This window comes from Stegodyphus dumicola, chromosome 1 (assembly GCF_044657685.1).
Source record: "Stegodyphus dumicola isolate Sdum_Otavi_A_Nest chromosome 1, ASM4465768v1".
Classification (NCBI taxonomy): Eukaryota; Metazoa; Arthropoda; class Arachnida; order Araneae; family Eresidae; genus Stegodyphus; species Stegodyphus dumicola.
Window position 1 is genome coordinate 37554871 of NC_140768.1, and position 19656 is coordinate 37574526.

The following is a 19656-nucleotide window of genomic DNA, read 5'->3' on the forward strand; positions in this document are numbered from 1 at the left end:
TTTTTTTTTAACATCTGTTCATCAGTTTCTCCCTCGCTCAGAATAGCTGGCTTAACGTTTAGACACGGCTTAGCCTAAACAAATGATAAGCTATATTTTTCGATTAAAGATTGTTAATCATGACTGATAAATCCAAATCTCTAATGAGAATATCATATTGAAATAAGTAATTATGCCTAAATAGTAAGTATTCCATAGACATCCCTCGCTTTTCAGTGGTTTGCATTTTTGGCCTTTCAAATTATAAACTCATATACCTAATGTGTGGTTGTTCTGATAACAACTTCGTTTCCTCAATATACCATTGCTATGTAGAGTGTTACCTATCTTCTTCAAACTTTCTTCATTTAACATAATCTTCAAATATTTATTAACCATTCACTTAAGCAAGAATTGGTAGATTCTAGCGTAAAACCTTTGTAGCACTTTTTATACTTAAAACTTTCTATATTGCACTTTTTATGTTTAAAATTTCTGCGCTATATTTTTTATATTTGCATATAAGATTTTATTATTCATTTTGCTTTGTAATATTTTTGTATATTTAAGAATAACTTGTCAGTATTTCTATAAAGTCATTTGTATTAAGTCATTATATTTATTTTGGAACAGGGAGCAGAAAATGTCAGCATTGCCTTCTTCAAAATTCGAGCTCCAGACCTGCTGACTGACAGCCGAACATGCTTCCCATTACTTCATGGAGGCTCGCATAGGAGGCAGAAAATTCACTACAAGCTTAAGGCAGAAAATTCACTACAAGCTTAAGCCTTTTCATCGTGCTTTTGTTCATAAGCAAATCTTAGTTTATGGATGCATTTATAAATGATATTTAGCGCATAAATTAAACTATTTGTCGCACTACATAGTAATGCACAAAGGTGTCCGCCGATAATATCGCGGTAAAAACATAGCGGACGAAAAGGTCGCGGAGAAAACAACGCAAGGCGAAAACGTCGTGCTACAAAACATCGTGGGAGAAAACATCGCAGTTCTAAAACATCGTGATGCAAAACATCGACGTCGAAAATAAAGCGGTTCAAAAACTTCGCAATTTAAAAACATCGTCGTCGAAAATATTGTGATAACAAATAAAGTATCTACAAATCATCGCATGACGATAGCATCGCAGACATGCTTTTTTCAGGCTTTAATAACTGTAAATGGATATTCCCATAATAATTTGTGAGCGCAAGATGGAAAGAAGGATAATTTTTACTTTCACATTTTTTTTATTAACTAATAAATTTTTGCTGAGAAAATAAGAAGGAAACTTAAGCATGGAAAATTATTGCAACTTATAGCACTTAATAGAATTTTAAACTGACATGACAATTTTTCGTGGAAAGTATAATCTATAAGTTGCATTTAATTTTCTATTCTTAAGTTTCCTTCGTACATTTTCAGCAAAAATTTATTCGTTAATGAAAAAAATGTGAAAGTAAAAATTATCCTTCTTTACATCTTGCGCTCACAAATCATTATGGGAATATTCATTTACAGTTATTAAAGCCTGCAAAAAAGCATGTCTGCGATGTTATCGTCATGCGATGATTTGTAGATACTTTATTTTTTACCACGATATTTTCGACGACGATGTTTTTAAACTGCGAAGTTTTTGAACCGCTTTATTTTCGACGACGATGCTTTGCACCACGATGTTTTAGAACTGCAATGAGATCTCTCTTTGCGATGTTTTCTCCCACGATGTTTTGTAGCACGACGTTTTCGCCTTGCGTTGTTTTCTCCGCGACGTTTTCGTCCGCGGTGTTTTTGCCGCGATGTTTTCGGCTGTAACCAAGCACAAACACACGCAAAAAGACTCGATTCATATTTTGCCGAATTTCAAGTATTCTATTTTCTCTGTTCCATGATATATCAAATGTATCAGCAGCCAAGTAGGTACGACATTGCACTTGATTCTTTTCTTTAACTTTCTACTACCTTCTTCAGTTCTTTACCTCAAAATTACTCATTTGGTCTTTCATTCTTTACTTTAACACTTCATTAATTTGAATGCTCCAGCTGTATTCGTATTATGAGGAAAATGTAACTCATGTGTGCGTAATAAATGTATCTCACAAAATCTGTGAACTTTTTTATTGCTTCTCAAATATTCAGTTTTTTTTTCTGCTATATAAACTGAAATTGGAGGTGTAATATATAATTTCTGGCTGTTTTTCCTGCCATGGAAATAGTTGCAACAGCAATGATAGCTTCAAGTTATAAGAATCGCATCTTAACCTTTAGGACAGGAGGACAAGGCAAACTCCTTTTGAGAAGAGTTAAATGGTTTGGTTTATTTGGTTTCTTTAAATACAGTAGAGAATGCGAAAGCTACCTACCCACCTAAGAGGAGAAATGCCTTCGTGGAGGATTTTCTAAGAGAAGCTATTGCTACTGATTTTCTAGCGTAAAGTTATTATAACATCACAACAACATAAATAATTAGGAAAATAGGAAGTATTTTAAGAATATACATCTGTTGTGATCGTACACTCACTACACATAGAGAAGTCTAAGAAAAACTCATGCAGCCAGCCCGTTCACCTGGAATAGAAAATAGGTCGAGCTACCAAAGTTATTTCAGCAACTTTACCACTTGACCGTTGGTGTACACGTGCTTAATGCTCTTAGGTTTTATGGACAATAGTGTAAGTAAAAGGATAATATGAAATTCGGGAATTCAAATAAATGTCCAGGGTGCTTGAAACGCGCGGCCACAAAAATGGTACAAAGCACATGGGCCTGCAACCTCAAAAAAGGTTACAACAGCCAAAGAAGGCGAAAAGCACATAAGATCTCATTTCAGTTCAGTGCTGATTTTCACCATTCCCCCTCGCATGAGCCAGATAGTATGACCTTGAGCTATGAATGGCCAACGAACTGATCCAACGAATAAACTTTTTCAGCTGCTTCGAACAGAAAGATGCATTCGTATGTGAAAGAATGACCACATAAAGTTATGAACTCTTCCGTAGCAGCAAAATCTGAAAGTTTTGATGGTTGTGGAGGGTTTCATATTGAGACAGCAACACCTACTTGTGTAAACTGAGACCTTTTGAGACAATACCAGAGTATGGCTTCCCATCTTGCATCGGTGCCACATAGATAGCTCAAAATATTCTTTTAATTTTCAGGGAAACCATTTCTTTTATTCGTTCCCTAGATTAAGCACATACGGAGGATAATTCAATAAAAGCATCAATTAATGTTTTGAAATGGCATCTTGCAAACAGGGTTGCATTATAAACTGATGGCCTAGTGTATTTCTCGTAATGATTCCAACACATCTTTGACCTTATTGCCACGTCGGATAGCCTTCATTATTCTGATGTACGGTGCAGGTATGTCATTTTTATAAAATATATATAACATTTTTGTATTTTAGTTTGTATATAACTTGCAAACGTATCATAAACCTTTTCTGTGATGAGTTTATGTTAACTCAGCTGGTGGATGTCCTTAAACAGAGTGCATATTTATTGTAATACATCCACATACGAATCGGCATAAAATTCTGGAAATCTTTTCAGAGATAAGCAAGTATTAATTTTTATTTAAAAGAATTCTCATTCGAAATTTTCTTTAACTACTTACATTCAGTTCGATAGGCTGTTGAAATGCAGAACTTTATACATGAATTAATTTCGATCGAAAACCTAGATTAAGAATGACATCTTATTATTTTTCACCGCGGGTTCAACGAACCAAAATCAGCTCACAAATTAACATTTTCAAAGGCTTTGCGCGGGTTAAGATGCTCGAAGTAACGAGGTGCAGTTTTTATTTTTTAAAGAAGCATTAGCAGCATCAAATTTTATCTCTTATCATAATCAGTTCAGGAATTACGAGCATCTAGAAATGTTTTGTATATTTTTTTTTATGTTGTTTGATAGTAGAGTTTAATTTGATAGAATGAAACTGTAGGAAGATTTTAAAGATGTTTCTAATTCTTTCCTACCAAAAAAGAGGTGCTTTTAATAATAAGATATTAACTAAGTGAATTATTTGATATGGGACGAGAAATAAATGAGAGAAAAAAAAAGGTTTTATGCCTTTATAATGCTTGTTATTGTTTTTTAATCACATAGTACGGCTAGCTAGCTTAGAATAAAATATAAGGTTGTTAATGTAACTTTATTGAACATGACAAGACGACACGAATTGTTTGGACACTTTAAGTGCTAGACGGACATTATTGTTTCCCAAGTTTGATGCAATGGTCAGCTGGGATACTTCTGGAATAAGATGTCTTTGAACCATTTGCGTTGTGAAGCATTCTAATGAAATAATGATTTAATAAAGTTTTATGTTATTTGTAGCGAAATTTGAAGCAAAAGTGTTTTTAATCTTAAACAAAGAACTGAAGAAAAGAACTTATTTGTTCAGTGTTATAAATGCAAAATACACAAAATAAAATATTTTGCTTTTAATAAAACACAACAAAGCTTTCTTCATCTATAATAATAAAAGCAAGTGTAATGTGTCTGTCTGTCTGTCTGACCGAGCTCTCCAGCCAAATCTATCGCACGCAGGGACCTGGAATTTTTTATACGGAAGCACAAAGGGGCTGGCCACCAGACCTCGAAGCCCGATTTTCGATTTTTGAATTAGAAAAATTTTAAAAAAATTATTTATAATTTATTAATCACGGTTTTTTTGACTCACTGATATTATTATTTGTTTTCAAATAACGTTCGATTGTAACAATTGATTTCTTTATTCTAGCGTTAGTTTGCTGTTTTGACGATACATTAAATCGATTAATTACAATTCATTTCTTTTTTGTAGCTTGTGGGGGGGGGAAGAGAGAGAGACAGTCTACATGTCCTACACTACTATTCCTGCGCTATTCACTTATCTGCATTTTCTAAATGCACGGGCAACGCCGGGCGGGTACACCTAGTTATTAATAAAAATTTGCAAAGTCGGCATAAAAGGACTGTGATATTCAAAATTTGATAGCGCTAGGAACCGTCGTTTTTCACGGTGCTAGAAACATACATACATGCATTCATGCAGATTCTTCAATATTTAGTTTCTTTAAATATAATCAGGCTATAATATTTGGTGGCAACAGTTTGAAAAGTGTTTCGGCTATTTAAAGCGATTTGACGCAAAATGCCATTTTAAGACTAATAGCCCTTCTGGTCTAAAACCCAATTAGGCTAAAAATTTGTTTTTTGAAAAAAATTAAAATGAAGATAACAAAGAGGAGATATTATTATTACTCAAATAAATAATAATAAAAAAAAAAACAACAATTTTCTAAAACAGTAGGAAATTCATCTTCCTTAATCTCAAGTATTAACGAGTATATATAGATATATATTTATTTTGAATAACACAATATGTTTAGAGTTAGTCTAGGAGCAGAAGAATGGTAATTTCAGCTGTACAGACTTGTTTATTCCTTCCTGCAAACTTCGGAAAATATAAATCTGAATTTAAACAGGAGCATTTCAGTATATGATAGCTGACATCAAGATAGCTTAGTGAATCTGGAAAGTAACTATTCACTGGATTTCACATTTGGGTGCTTCTTTAGAATCCGTAACCGGACAAGCAAATGGATGGACACAGAAGATGTCTGCGAACATTCCCGCTCGAGTAAGCACGCCTGAAAATGGAGAGGTCTTGAAAAGCTTTCCCTCTCGTAAAATGGAACTTGCTATTCCAACGTCAAACCTCCGTGACAGCTAAAGCGCGAGTGATTTTTGAATGCCTGCTCGAAAAGCCTGGAATGGTTTTCCTCAATCTACTACTCTTCCCCACCGAAAGGAAACTTCAGGAATCCATAAAATTTGTCGCCGCCACTTTCACAATTTGCGATCGTTACGGCGCCTTAGAATGTTGCACAGTCTGTTGGCTTCGTCTCTTGGCGCCCTTTTTAATGTTTTTTTCATTTCTTATTTCTCGGGAAAGGAGATGGGAATAAATCCGTTGGGAACTACAACTCTTTTAATAGAATTCTGGAGCTGACACGAAGAACTTGTTAAAAGTCCAATTAATTTTGGAAACTTTCCGTCGTTTAACTGGCCGACGGAACTCTTTATATATATATATATATCTGTATATTTGCAAAGCCATCTTAAATGGTTTATAAAGTAAGAACATTTTAATGTATATTTAACAAACAACGTGATGGAAAGGATTTTATATTCATTATTAGAGTGCCTGCCAAATATCACGTAAAACTCTATATGGTAATTTAATTTAAAATTAGGCATAAAATCAAACTTAGATTGGCATAGATTACGAACAAAACTCTCGATTTCAAGTGCGGTCAGAGATAGGTTCCTCTTCTTCAGGAGCAAAGAATTGTTGCAATTTTTCATATTGTGAAATTTCTCGATAGGAGGATATAAATAGTGACCAACGAAGGGATGAATTTATTTTTTTTCCTTAAATTTTCAAAGGAAACGCGGATGGAAAATATCTTGTAATAAGAAAATATCATTTATTTTAAACATTATAAACATCGAAACTAAATAAACTAAAGTGCTTAGTTCATCGATAATGCTGTGTTTATGAAAGAATTAACATTAGGCATGTTGTAAAACTGTGGACCTGCACCCAGGTATTTTATTCCAAGTTATATGACGGAGACATGAAATCGTGTGCAACCACGAACGCTTATAGTAAAAAGGATATACTCACATGCGATCTAGTTTAAATGTCAAAATATGCCCAATACAAGAGCAAAATCATTAAATAAAGTATACTGTACACAGGAATAAGATCATTAACAGTAAGTAAAGTATACTATATACTCTTCATATTAATCTTTGCCTCTGTTTTACACGTGAGAGTAAATTATTTTAACGTAACTGACGTTTTGTTGTATGTGTGCTGGTTCGAAAATGAATTTTGAGAACATGAAAAACTATAACCCTTTTATCGTAACTCCAGGTTATTCTGGATTCTCCAGGTTACTCGGGATCTCGTCCTCAGCTTTACATTTCTCGTCACAGCCACTTACCATCATGAAATGTGCAGACGTTACTCTAACTCCAAGCTGGCGTGATTCTTGGTGGCCTCTGTCTCACTTTCAGCTCTTTCATTATAGGCTCTGCGCTAGGATACAATAATCAGATTATGGAACTGCTTACGGAATTGCTTATGGATTATGGAATTGTAGCCCCAGAAGAGGCATTAAGAAATTAAACCACTCAGGGCACATGGCTTTGATGAACTAGCAGATGAAACTACAAGAACGGTCAAGAAAGTGAGGTAAAAGTGGGGACATTATTGTCCCTCTTGTACCGCATGTATGTGCCAGTCTAATGGAAAGTGACGAGAGATAAAAGTCTCGCTGCACAAGAAAACAAATAAACTTTAGTAGTCAAAGCTAGTTTACGAAATTGTGATATCTAAGCAGGTATGTAGCAAATGTTCTGGCGAAATTATCTTCTGGAGTTATTTGGTAACTAAGAACTTCTGAAAAGTTTGCAGCGTCACAGGCAAGTCCAGTTTTAAAGAAACGCTTATTAAGTAATGTGGTTCATTATAGGGTTGATTTTCAAGTCGTCATGGATCAGTTCGTTCTTAATCAGATAATAAGCAGTTATAAGTCTTTTCCGACTGTTATTCTATACTACCTGAAGTTGGTGGAATTTTGCCTTTGTGGCTGACGCCCAGACTGCAGATGCGTAAAATAGAACTGGCTTTATGATGTATAGGTATAACTTTCTCTTTTTGTTGACAGTCCAGAGTAATTTACATGGAGTGCAAAAAGTTAGCTGGCGATAGTACAGGCTTTCCCTAAGACGTACTTAATATAACAAGTCCATGTGAGCCCTTAACCTCTCACTGCTTCTTCGTAATCATATATGAGTAAACGCTCATGACGTCACTGCTTGTAACCCAACAGTAGCCTTCAAATACCTTCGTCCACTTCTTATTTAAAAGCGCCAGTTTGCGTGAAACAAAATTGTTGAGTAGCAGACGATAATTTATGCTTTCTAAAATATGGTAGCAGTTAAAAAAAAGAATTTTCCAAATGACGATATTTTTATAGCAAAGCAAAATCGTCAAAATGTGCGAACACCCTCAGTACAACAACACTTGTAATTAAAAACGTTATGTGTATAACGTATTGTACAAAGTAATTACAAAAGTTATCAGGAAGTTATAACGTAATTATTACAAAACGTAAAGTTATTTTAGTTCTCTTAGAGAATTTAACTTTTTGAAATTTAATATGCTGCAATTATTTTGATACAATGAAATCAATTCATTTTCGAATTTTGTTTTACAAATATATATGTACGTATCTGCTTTCAGAGAGACCAATTTTTTTATCTGCTATTTGTAAAACAGATATTGAAGTAAACAACAATATAAAATTTATATAAAGGTGCATGAATTTTAGAACAGTGAAAAAACTATTCCAAATTAGAAATTAAGAGACATTAACATTTAGAATGAAACTGAATAAGAAACGTACATACTGAAGTAACAAATGAATATATTTTGACTACATGAATAACTGAAAACGAATTATTAAAAAATACTATTACAGAAATTGCTGCTGAATTGCAAACCACCATTTAAATTTATTTTTAGGGAATACCCCTTTTTGGCATAAAAGAACAAAATATTCAAGAAACCTTAATAGCGTAGTAAATTATAAACTGAACCTTTATTAGTTTATGTCTAAAGCGGAAGATTATATAAGTTCATATTGCATTTTCTAGAATATTATTATTTACGACTATCAAAATATAATAAAATTTTCTATACGAAATAATGGGAGAAAAGATTTAATTTACATTTCATATTTTTATAAGCTTGTTAAGAAGTATATTTGAGAAATGACAAAAGTACAATTTTTCGCTTTTTCCATCTTGCTGCCTATAATGCTATACTAAAAAAGTTAAAAAAACATTAAACTTTTCTCATAATATTTTACTCTGTTTATTTCAAGCAATAACTCTGAAGTTGTATCCAGGTAAATTACCTAGAATATGTGATTTTAAAAATAATTTGAAGCGTATATTAAACATATTTTCTGACATTATTTAATTTCAGATGTTATTTATTTAATAAAGACGTCTACGCTGTGCGCAACAAATACTTACTGCAAAAATATATTGCCACCGAGAATTTGTCAAGTAATGAAAATACACCCTCTTATATGAAATCTCTTTGCAAATCTAATAAGTTTATCGGAATAAGAATTCATTTCGATCTCACTGGTATTAAATTTATTTTGACGTCTTCTTTGAATCGTAATTCAGGAAACGTTTTTTTTCACCCTTATTTCTTCGGAAGTGTGCGGTGATAATTGATTTACTGTCATATGAGCGACTAAATTTAAAATTAGAATAATTATTTCATTCTTTCCTAAAAAAAATCTGATTTTTAGATGAGGGAAAAAAACAGACTTTGTAATGGCATTCATAAATTAGAGTTTGAAAGGCTGCCAAATAATTAAAGTAAAACTCAATAATGAAAAACTGAAATTCTCATTCTCTGAGAAGCCTAGAATTAATGCTTTAGTGGTTATGTGTTTCAGAATTTTAAAAATTCGAATTTTTCTTTTTTAATGAAGATTAAAAACAACCTTAAGACAACAATAACAATGAAGCACATATTGCAGTTAATTGTTTGTTGCTAGCCCAAAAGACGCTAGCTCAGAACAGCTATTAATTTCGTTTTGGCATTTTGCGTTGATTCACTGTAAATGTCGGTTCACTTTTGAAATTATTGCCACCAAATACTATCGCCTGTATTATATTTGAAGAAATTAAATAATGAAGAATGCATAAATGTATGTATGTTCCTCGCATTGTGATAAAACAACGGTACCTAGAGCCATCCAATTTTGAATGACGTAATCCTACTGCGAATATGGGCATCTGAAAGCCCAATTTGAAATTTGGAATTTGTTTTATTATCGATTTCATATTTTGTAATACTTTCACGAATTTTTGATTAACAAACTCAACGATTTCAAAGCGAGGAATGGCAACACTATGCGAAAAAAAAAAACGTTTTTATCTTCAGCGCGCGAGACTGTGTATCGGAAATTCTAATGATATATCGATTTTAAAATTATTTTGCGATGTTGCTGTTGAATTGAATTTTATAGTTTAAGTGCGAAGTACATGATATTTAATAAATAAAGGTAAAACACAAAACGTTAAAAAACACCCCTTTGGGCGTAATATAAAATCCGAAATCTTTCGGAATTTTTTTTTTGGCAGTTGATTGTTTTTAATGTGGTTATGAGTGTATTTTAAATTATATCATAGGTCATCTATACCCAATTGTTGTTGCCAAAAAAGACAATTTTTTAAAATCGTTTTGACCCTCATACATTGCCTACGAAATAGAAGGAATATTGAATTTCTGCATGCTATGATAAAATTCAAATGCAGAAAACTAACATTGATTTTTTTAAACAATTTATGACTGCAGATGAAACTTAATGCTTTCTTATGATCCTGAGACAAAACTATATTAATCTGATTGGGTTGGAAAATGTTCACCGGGGCCAGAGGAATTTTAGTTTAAAAAGCTTCGAGTAAAGAATAATAGTAGCACACATTTTTGATTGAAAAAGGATTATTCACCAGCATTTTTTTTTCCTGGGGGACAAATGGTAAACTCAAGATTTATTGACAGACTTCTGATAATAATTCAACGCCTTAGGACTGAAAAGTTCAATGGATTAGTGCTTTTTTTCTAGTCGAGGAGAGACATCGGATAAATCTGCCTCGTGAGTAGTAGGTCTTAGCAATGATAAACAGCACAGTTTTCAACTATCCTCTTACTGAAAGTCTTGTCAACTTTCCTCTTATTTGATTTCTGCAAAATACTTCCTATTTCTTAAAGTCAATATTTCAAAAGCATTTAAAAGAACATCATATCAGAGATTTAAGCATCGTTTCGAAAAATGAATTCTACGAAAAAATCAAGCAGTTGTAAGGACAAGTCAAGCGTTGGGTAAACTTACCTAAAATATGTAACTGAAGGTAATGAATACCTTCAATACCTTTAATCACATATAACTGAATGATGGTAATCAGGTAATCATATGTAGAATATGTGATAAAGGTATGTGCATTGAAGATAAGAACGAATGTTTTCTTTTGTTAAGAAGAACGTTGTTTTCTTGTTTTTTTTGTTAAGTTTCTTTTGTTTTGTTCCTGTTTTTTGTTTTCTTTTGTTAAGAAGAACGAATGTTTTCTTGTTTTCTTTTGCTAAGTTTCTTTTGTTTTGTTCCTGTTTCTTGTTTTCTTTTGTTTTGTTCCTGTTTCTTGTTTTCTTTTGTCAAGAAGAACGAATGTTTTCTTTTAATTTTAATTCTTGTACGAGGTTAATCTTAAAACTCTGTACATACTCTGTGTACGTAATACACAAAAAAATAAAAAAAAAAGAAAAATTCGCTCTTAAAGAATCCTTGTTACTTACTATTATTTGCTACATATAACAATTTTTTACAGAATAAATCTAATAACATTTGCTGATGTCATTAAAATAATACAAATGTAAATATAATCAAAATTCAGGTATTTTGAAATATTTTGGCGTCCAGAAAAAGATTTCAATATCGAATTAAAAAGCATTCTTTTTATCTAACTACTTCAAAGAATTAATGTTTTTAATTCGAAACTACATATCAGATATTAAACATTTCAAAAATGTTTATGTTAGCAAATAAGACTAGAAATGGCAAAGGAACTTCGCAGATAAAACTGGAAAAGCTAAGTAAAACTAGAAAGCTTATTTAAATAATTGGTTCGAAAAAATAAGATGGTTATGCAATTTAATTTAAATAAAGTATTCGATGATCCGCCTATACTTTTCACAAAAGCATCATATAGCATTCTGAATTTACTATCTGATCATTACGATCGCTATTAGCCTTCTGAAAAGTAAAAATTTGTCTCTTTTGATACGGTTTTCTTTTCATTAGGGTCAAGACTGTATTACAGAATGGGAAATCTAAATATCAACTCTTTCATTATTAGGTGAAACCCATTTCTGCATCCATTATTTCCATTATTAGGAAACTAAATATGAAAATGGATTATCATAGTAAATGCTATCGGATCTTGTAAATGAAATAAGCATTTCCACTCCAAGCATAAGGTCACTGATATAATCTTAATATGATATTAAACTAATTTTTCGCTTTAATTCTTGTACCATTCGCAAGTCTTTTTCTGTGAGCTACTATTATTATGTAAAATAGGATTAAATAATGAAAGTCAGCCGAGAAATGTGTACTTTAATTATATTTACTTAGCCAAAAGGGCGATAAATCACTTTACCATAGCAACCCTTTTCACTAGTGAAGAAATCCAAAGAAAACTTATCAATTACTGCGTCCCTTTCTCCGTCGGCCAGTTGCCATGGAAACGCATCAACCAACGGTCAACAAGGGAATCACGTGGTATGAATAGATAAATGGAAACTGTACGTGACATCATGATTAGGTATGGGAGCTCCTGGGACCTTAACAATGTTTTCTCTTAGTACTAAAATAAAAAAAAAAAAAAATAGTTTTCGTTTTTCAGTTAAAAAACTCAATTTCGAATTCTTTCTGCTTACTTAGTGAAGACTTTATTTAAGTCTGAAAAGGAATCACCTGTAGTATCATGATTTGTTTGCCTATGGTATCTTTGTACTGTAAATAAAATTTGTCAGGAAATTCTTTAGTACACTTTTGTCTTTTTGAAGACCTCTCGTAAAAAGAATTTCGTAAAGAGGAAAAATATGGTACATTTAAATGTTTTATTCGTAGGAATGAACGAAAATAAAAGAATAATTTAAATATTATGCAGTAATACCCTGTATTTTCTGATTCAATATGTGCACTCCAGTTATTTACGGCCAAAAGTGGCCGCACAACAGGTATAGTTGTCAGCGTCGTTGACTGCCATGCCAAAGAGTCCGGGTTCGAATCCCGGGGATGGCATGGATGTTTGTAAATGTGTAGTGTCCGTGCGACATAGGAGCACTCTAAATATGAGGTGAGCCGAAAGTTCTCTCGAGAGGTTGATGGTAGGGGAAAATGGGTAGGAGAAACCTGGACCTGTCCAATCAAAATTGGGGGGCGGAACTGAGCTAAATCGCACTCTTACATGTAAGATGCTCAAGGCTGTTGCCAACGGCAGCGCTCCTTGCCACGAGGAATTTCGTGGGCTTGTGCTGACTCTAGATCAGACAAGTCAACATTAGTCAACAATAACAGTAGTTTTAAGAAATGAGAGAAGTTAACGACTTACAAATTGCAAAACGCCCGTCAAATGAGAACAGGTCGTAACATAACAGCCCAAACCCGCCCAGTTATGTCCTTTTGCAGCAATCCTGATCAACAGTACAACACACAAGAATGACTGATGATCATTGTTTATGGAGGGCTTTGATGAAAAGCATCTTTTAAGTCAATCCTCAAAAAGCTTTGTTACTATACAATTTACTCGTGTAAAAATTTAATTTCTGCATCTTATCCTGAGGATTAGGCTAAAAATTCAGAATCCCTTATTTATTTTAAACGACGAAATAAAAGTCCTTTCTGATATTACAGTTTATTAGTCATATATCTGAGAAATTTTGCTCAGGCCTCGACATTAGACATCAGAAAATGATTCTGTATTGACGCATTCTGTAGAAAGCATGGATAGGAAAATAGCCAAAATTATTTGTGAATACCTTAAAACATATCATCAACTCTGGGAATGGTGTATAAATAAAATCGCATATGACCTGAGAACTACAAATCATGACAGGACTGTGGAAACACACACATTTATTTTTAAAGAGAAAATTAATTACAACCCAAGTTAAAATTTTCTATGTGCATAAACGTGAGCGAAAGTTTAAAATAAAAAGACTTAAAAAAAATTAATCGATGGCACAACGCGCAGTTCGGATAAAGCGTGTGTCAAGTTTTTGTCTTATTACTACTTGAGCGTGCATGATTAAGAAATTTATTATTACTATAAGAAAATGCATAAATAAAATTTTAAAATAGGTGAGTACTGAAAATTGTGCATAAACGTGAGCGAAAGTTTAAAATAAAAAGACTTAAAAAAAATTAATTGATGGCACAACGCGCAGTTCGGATAAAGCGTGTGTCAAGTTTTTGTCTTATTACTACTTGAGCGTGCATGATTAAGAAATTTATTATTACTATAAGGAAATGCATAAATAAAATTTTAAAATAGGTGAGTACTGAAAATTGTGCATAAACGTGAGCGAAAGTTTAAAATAAAAAGACTTAAAAAAATTAATCGATGGCACAACGCGCAGTTCGGATAAAGCGTGTGTCAAGTTTTTGTCTTATTACTACTTGAGCGTGCATGATTAAAAAATTTATTATTACTATAAGGAAATGCATAAATAAAATTTTAAAATAGGTGAGTACTGAAAATTTTTCATAAACGTGAGCGAAAGTTTAAAATAAAACGATTTAAAAAAAAATTAATCGATGGCACAACGCGCAGTTCGGATAAAGCGTGTGTCAAGTTTTTGTCTTATTACTACTTGAGCGTGCATGATTAAGAAATTTATTATTACTATAAGGAAATGTATAAATAAAATTTTAAAATAAGTGAGTACTGAAAATTTTTCATAAACGTGAGCGAAAGTTTAAAATAAAAAGACTTAAAAAAAATTAATCGATGGCACAACGCGCAGTTCGGATAAAGCGTGTGTCAAGTTTTTGTCTTATTACTACTTGAGCGTGCATGATTAAGAAATTTATTATTACTATAAGGAAATGCATAAATAAAATTTTAAAATAGGTGAGTACTGAAAATTGTGCATTAACGTGAGCGAAAGTTTAAAATAAAAAGACTTAAAAAAATTAATCGATGGCACAACGCGCAGTTCGGATAAAGCGTGTGTCAAGTTTTTGTCTTATTACTACTTGAGCGTGCATGATTAAGAAATTTATTATTATTATAAGGAAATGCATAAATAAAATTTTAAAATAGGTGAGTACTGAAAATTTTTCATAAACGTGAGCGAAAGTTTAAAATAAAAAGACTTAAAAAAAATTAATCGATGGCACAACGCGCAGTTCGGATAAAGCGTGTGTCAAGTTTTTGTCTTATTACTACTTGAGCGTGCATGATTAAGAAATTTATTATTACTATAAGGAAATGCATAAATAAAATTTTAAAATAGGTGAGTACTGAAAATTTTTCATAAACGTGAGCGAAAGTTTAAAATAAAAAGACTTAAAAAAAATTAATCGATGGCACAACGCGCAGTTCGGATAAAGCGAGTGTCAAGTTTTTGTCTTATTACTATTTGAGCGTGTATGCTTAAGAAATTTATTATTATTCTAAGGGAATGGATAAACACAATTTTAAAATCGGTGAAATTGGTTTTCAAATTGAAAGGGAGCAATTTTTGCTCCCTGTTTGAGGAACCGTATTATCTATTTTAGTAGGTTTTATTTATTAAATCCTATACTTTTTGTTAATGCAGTATTGGACACATTATAAACTGTATTATATTCTAAATTTACAAAAGAAACTTAAATAATTGCGCCTTCAAGTTCCTAAGGGTTAACTAGGTATCTGCGAATAAATCTCATCCGGCTGATTATATCTGTCCTATATATTCATCCCAGATAGTTGATATTACCACCAACCAATAACCACAAATACGGCCACCAATCAAAATACAGACTCATGGGGCCCTATGGAAGGAGTTCCAAATTCGAGATGATTATTGTGGCCAGACAATGCTTATTTAATTAATAGAAATTTCACTATAGACTTGATTCTATAGTGAAATTTCTGGTGTACCACTCACTTTTACATAAACCTGTAGCATGTGCACATTTGAAAGTGAATTTGAAAATGAATGACATGTGATAAAAGTATCTGGCCGATCTGTACTAAAAGAATCGCCTTGGGAGAAACATGTGTGTGTGTGTGTGTGTGTACTTACGGCAAAGCCTCGAGGGTTATCTGCCTAAGAGGAGGGATGCCTTCGTGGAGGACTTTCTAAGGGAAACTGGCTCGTATACACGTTACACATGGGGAAAACCACGAAAACGCCCATGCAGCCAGCACGTTCGCGGGATTCGAACCTCGGACCGAACTACCAGTGTTCAGCGACTTTACCGCTCGGCCGCTGGTGGGCTGGGAGAAACATGAAAAGAAGCGACTGAGAATTGATATGATTCATCACACCTTAAAAGGATTTTACAGTAAAAAAACAAAATGTAAAATTTATATTTAAGTTCTGTGGGGGTCGTAAAAGAGTCTTTTATAGTATAACAATAATTTATTAACAGGTTTAAGTTACACACCAACAATTTAATTTTAAGAATATTATAGAGCAAGAGTCTCATACAACCTAACAGGTTCATCATTTGGCCTTTACTGAAAAGTCTCTGGCTACTCACCAGAGGGCACACACGTTACTAGAGTTATTCCAACATAGTTTATATTAGCAGCAAAGTTTATATTAAAGGATTGGTTACAGTTCTGAATTTCCGTTTCAAAGCTCAGCAGCCCTAGACCTTGGTAGACAAAATAGCTTAATTCTTGTGGGAGGGGGGGATTTTAGGGTTGTTTTTTTTGTTAACAAATTGTTTTCTACTACCTTCTATTTCTTCCGTCCGTCTTGATCGGAATGCAGATTAGTTTGAGACTAAACATCGAACGAGGTTATTAATATAGGAAAAGAACTGTAGCAGCCATTTTATAAGCGCATTAGCCTGAGAAGATCCGTTCATCTGCAAATTGATGAGCGAATGCTTTATCTATTCAACTGCAAGGGTTAAAATCGCAATAGCTAAAGCTGAAATAACAGTTTAAATAACGTCATATATTTAATTCAAATAAATGTTTGAATATCGAAATGCTTGATTTGATCTTAAACATTCCCATTCCTCAAATACAATGCTGTTGAAAACATCCACATCTTGTCTGTGAATCGAACCCACAGCCAAAAAGCGTCTGCATTTAAACTCTGTTAAGTATGAAGCCATTCGGGGAAAAGGGCGAATACAATTGACTAAATTATTCTGAAGAAACAACGTATGTAAATTAAGTTAATTAAAAAGAGGTTAATGCGGGAAAAAATAGTGGAAGGAATCTATGCACCAGTTTTTCTTTTCTGGTGATAATCACTTTAATAACGCTAAAAGATATTTGCTCCCTCCTCGCAGCATGCCTTCATGGTGTTAACAATAGCATACTGGGCGCGTATTCGAGAAGTCCAGGTTCAAGTCGAGGCAAGGGCATTGCTTATTTTGCATGTACTTCCTATTAACACTAAAACGCCCTTTGGTTAAATTTTTGCTGCTTTGAATCAAAGTTAGTTAAAGCTGCAAGAGATGCAGAAGCGTTATAATAAATATTATTCTGCACAAACAAAGGTGCCTTAATAACCGGTTTATTTCAAATTGGTTCAGAAGATTTTTAATCTATTACTTATATGCAATCTTGAATTATTAACTCCCTATTGCTTTGTAGAAGACATCTATAAAAAGGTAAACCATCATGAAGACCTCTAGCGATACAAACACAAGAACTAAAGTACCCATAACTCTCCTTGTAAGAATAATCATGCTCCGTGAACTGTCTTAACGACTTTTGGCATCATTCAATTGCTATAGCCCGGTAAGAACTGAGTGTGATAAGTTAGCGACCACATCCACACACTTTCACCATCATCATCTATTATCTCCCTACTACATCCTAAAAGTTTTTCTGGAATACACAGTTAGGCTTTTGTTCTTTTACTGGGGGTTGTTCTTGTGTCATCTGAACTTGTTCACATCCACTCTTCGTATCTTCTAATTTGAAGTCTGAGTATTTTCTAGTTTGGAGCTTCCTACCGAATTTGCTGGAGAAGGAATTCTTTGGATTCCTTAACTAATGTGCGAGATAGAAAATCTGTTAAATAAGATCGAAGTATAAATGATCCGAGAATTTTATTTGTTTGCATCATTAATTTATGTTTTTATTTGCCTATTTGGTTTAACAAACGGAGTCAGAAAAGTTGTAGTAAACTTATTAAGTTAAAATTTTAAATAAAATGTAGTTTGATCATTCTGAATTTTATCTGAGGAAGAGTCTGTGCTTACTTATGAGCATGCAGCTGAAATATGTGTGAAAATATAAATGGTGCCAAATTGTAGCATTTATGTGGAAGTTGAGAAAACTATTCTTCAACTACCACATTGTCTATAATACAAAAATTAATTCAAGTCAGATAAGCTTCTACTGATATAGATGTATTTATAAACCGCTTATCTCAGTAATCTTATTAACTTCAAATACCGAAGAAAATATAATGTATGTAACAAAAATTTTATTTTATTTTTATTAAAAAAATGCTTAAGATATAAGAAGCACAATAATTAAAAATATTGAAAAAATACATTTTTATACTAAGATTTAATAATTGTCTTACAATACGTAGATTATTCTTAATAAAACCATTGCGTGAAACATTTATTTCGCAAATACGAAATCTGTAGTTTCAGACTCTAAAATAACCGTAACACTATACTAAAAGGGTATAAGTGGTGAAATTGGACATTTGGTACTTATTTTATGATAAGCAAATATTTATTTATAATGTTTTCTGATATAGAACAGCGCATGATACTAAAGTAAAATAATGAAAATTATTTTGTTTTCATTATTTCGTATATAATTAGAGTTTCTGAGCTATGAAATAAAAAAATATACGTACAAGAGTAAAAATAAAAAATATACATACAAGAGTTATGCCTTTTTTATAGTATATAAGGTGAGAACAAACCACAGTACTGCGACTTAAAACAACAAATGAAACATTAAAAACTGTTCAAATATTTTAAAAGAACGAAAAATTTATAATTTTCTTGCAATAAAAGCTTTCTTGCAATAAAAGAAAATTAGACCTTGTAGAAATATTGTCCTGTAAACAGAAAGAAAATACAGACAAACCACTAATTAAATAAATAAATAAAAGGAGGGAGAAACAAGAAAGTTGCAATTTGATGATTACAGTTTAACATCCCCAAAACAGTTTTCATAAAAAAATATAATATTTTATAAATTTTATATTATGACTAAAGCGGCGTTTTTTTTTCATATACACACATAGACGTTTCGAGAGCATTTGGACTAAAAGTATTAAAAAACAATATATCTTTAGAATTTTCGATAAACAGTCTCTCGCGTTGGTGATAAAAATATTTTATTCCTTACAGTGCGTTGCGACTACTCGCTTTGAAATCGTTGAGTTTCTTAATCAAAAATTTTTCAAAGTTAAAAAAAAATATGAGCTAGGTAATAAGAAAAATTCTAGATTCCAAATTCGGGATTCCAGGTCCCCATATTCGGGTGGAGGACTACGTTATTCAAAATTTGATGGTTCTAGGTATCGTTGGGTTTTTCTAAATGCAAGAAACATACATATATTCATACAGATTCTTCATTATTGAATTTTTTTAAGTATAGCGATAATATTTGGTGGCAACAATTGGGAAAGTGAAACAGTCGTTTATAGTGATTCAAAGCAAAATAACTATTTGACACTAATAGTCATGCTGGGATAACGCCCCTTTGGGCAAAAAAATTTAAAAAATTGTACAGGTAAGATATTATACTAATATACTAATAACAAATGATATTATTTTAGTTACACAGTACATGGTGTTAGAAATATGCTTTACGAACC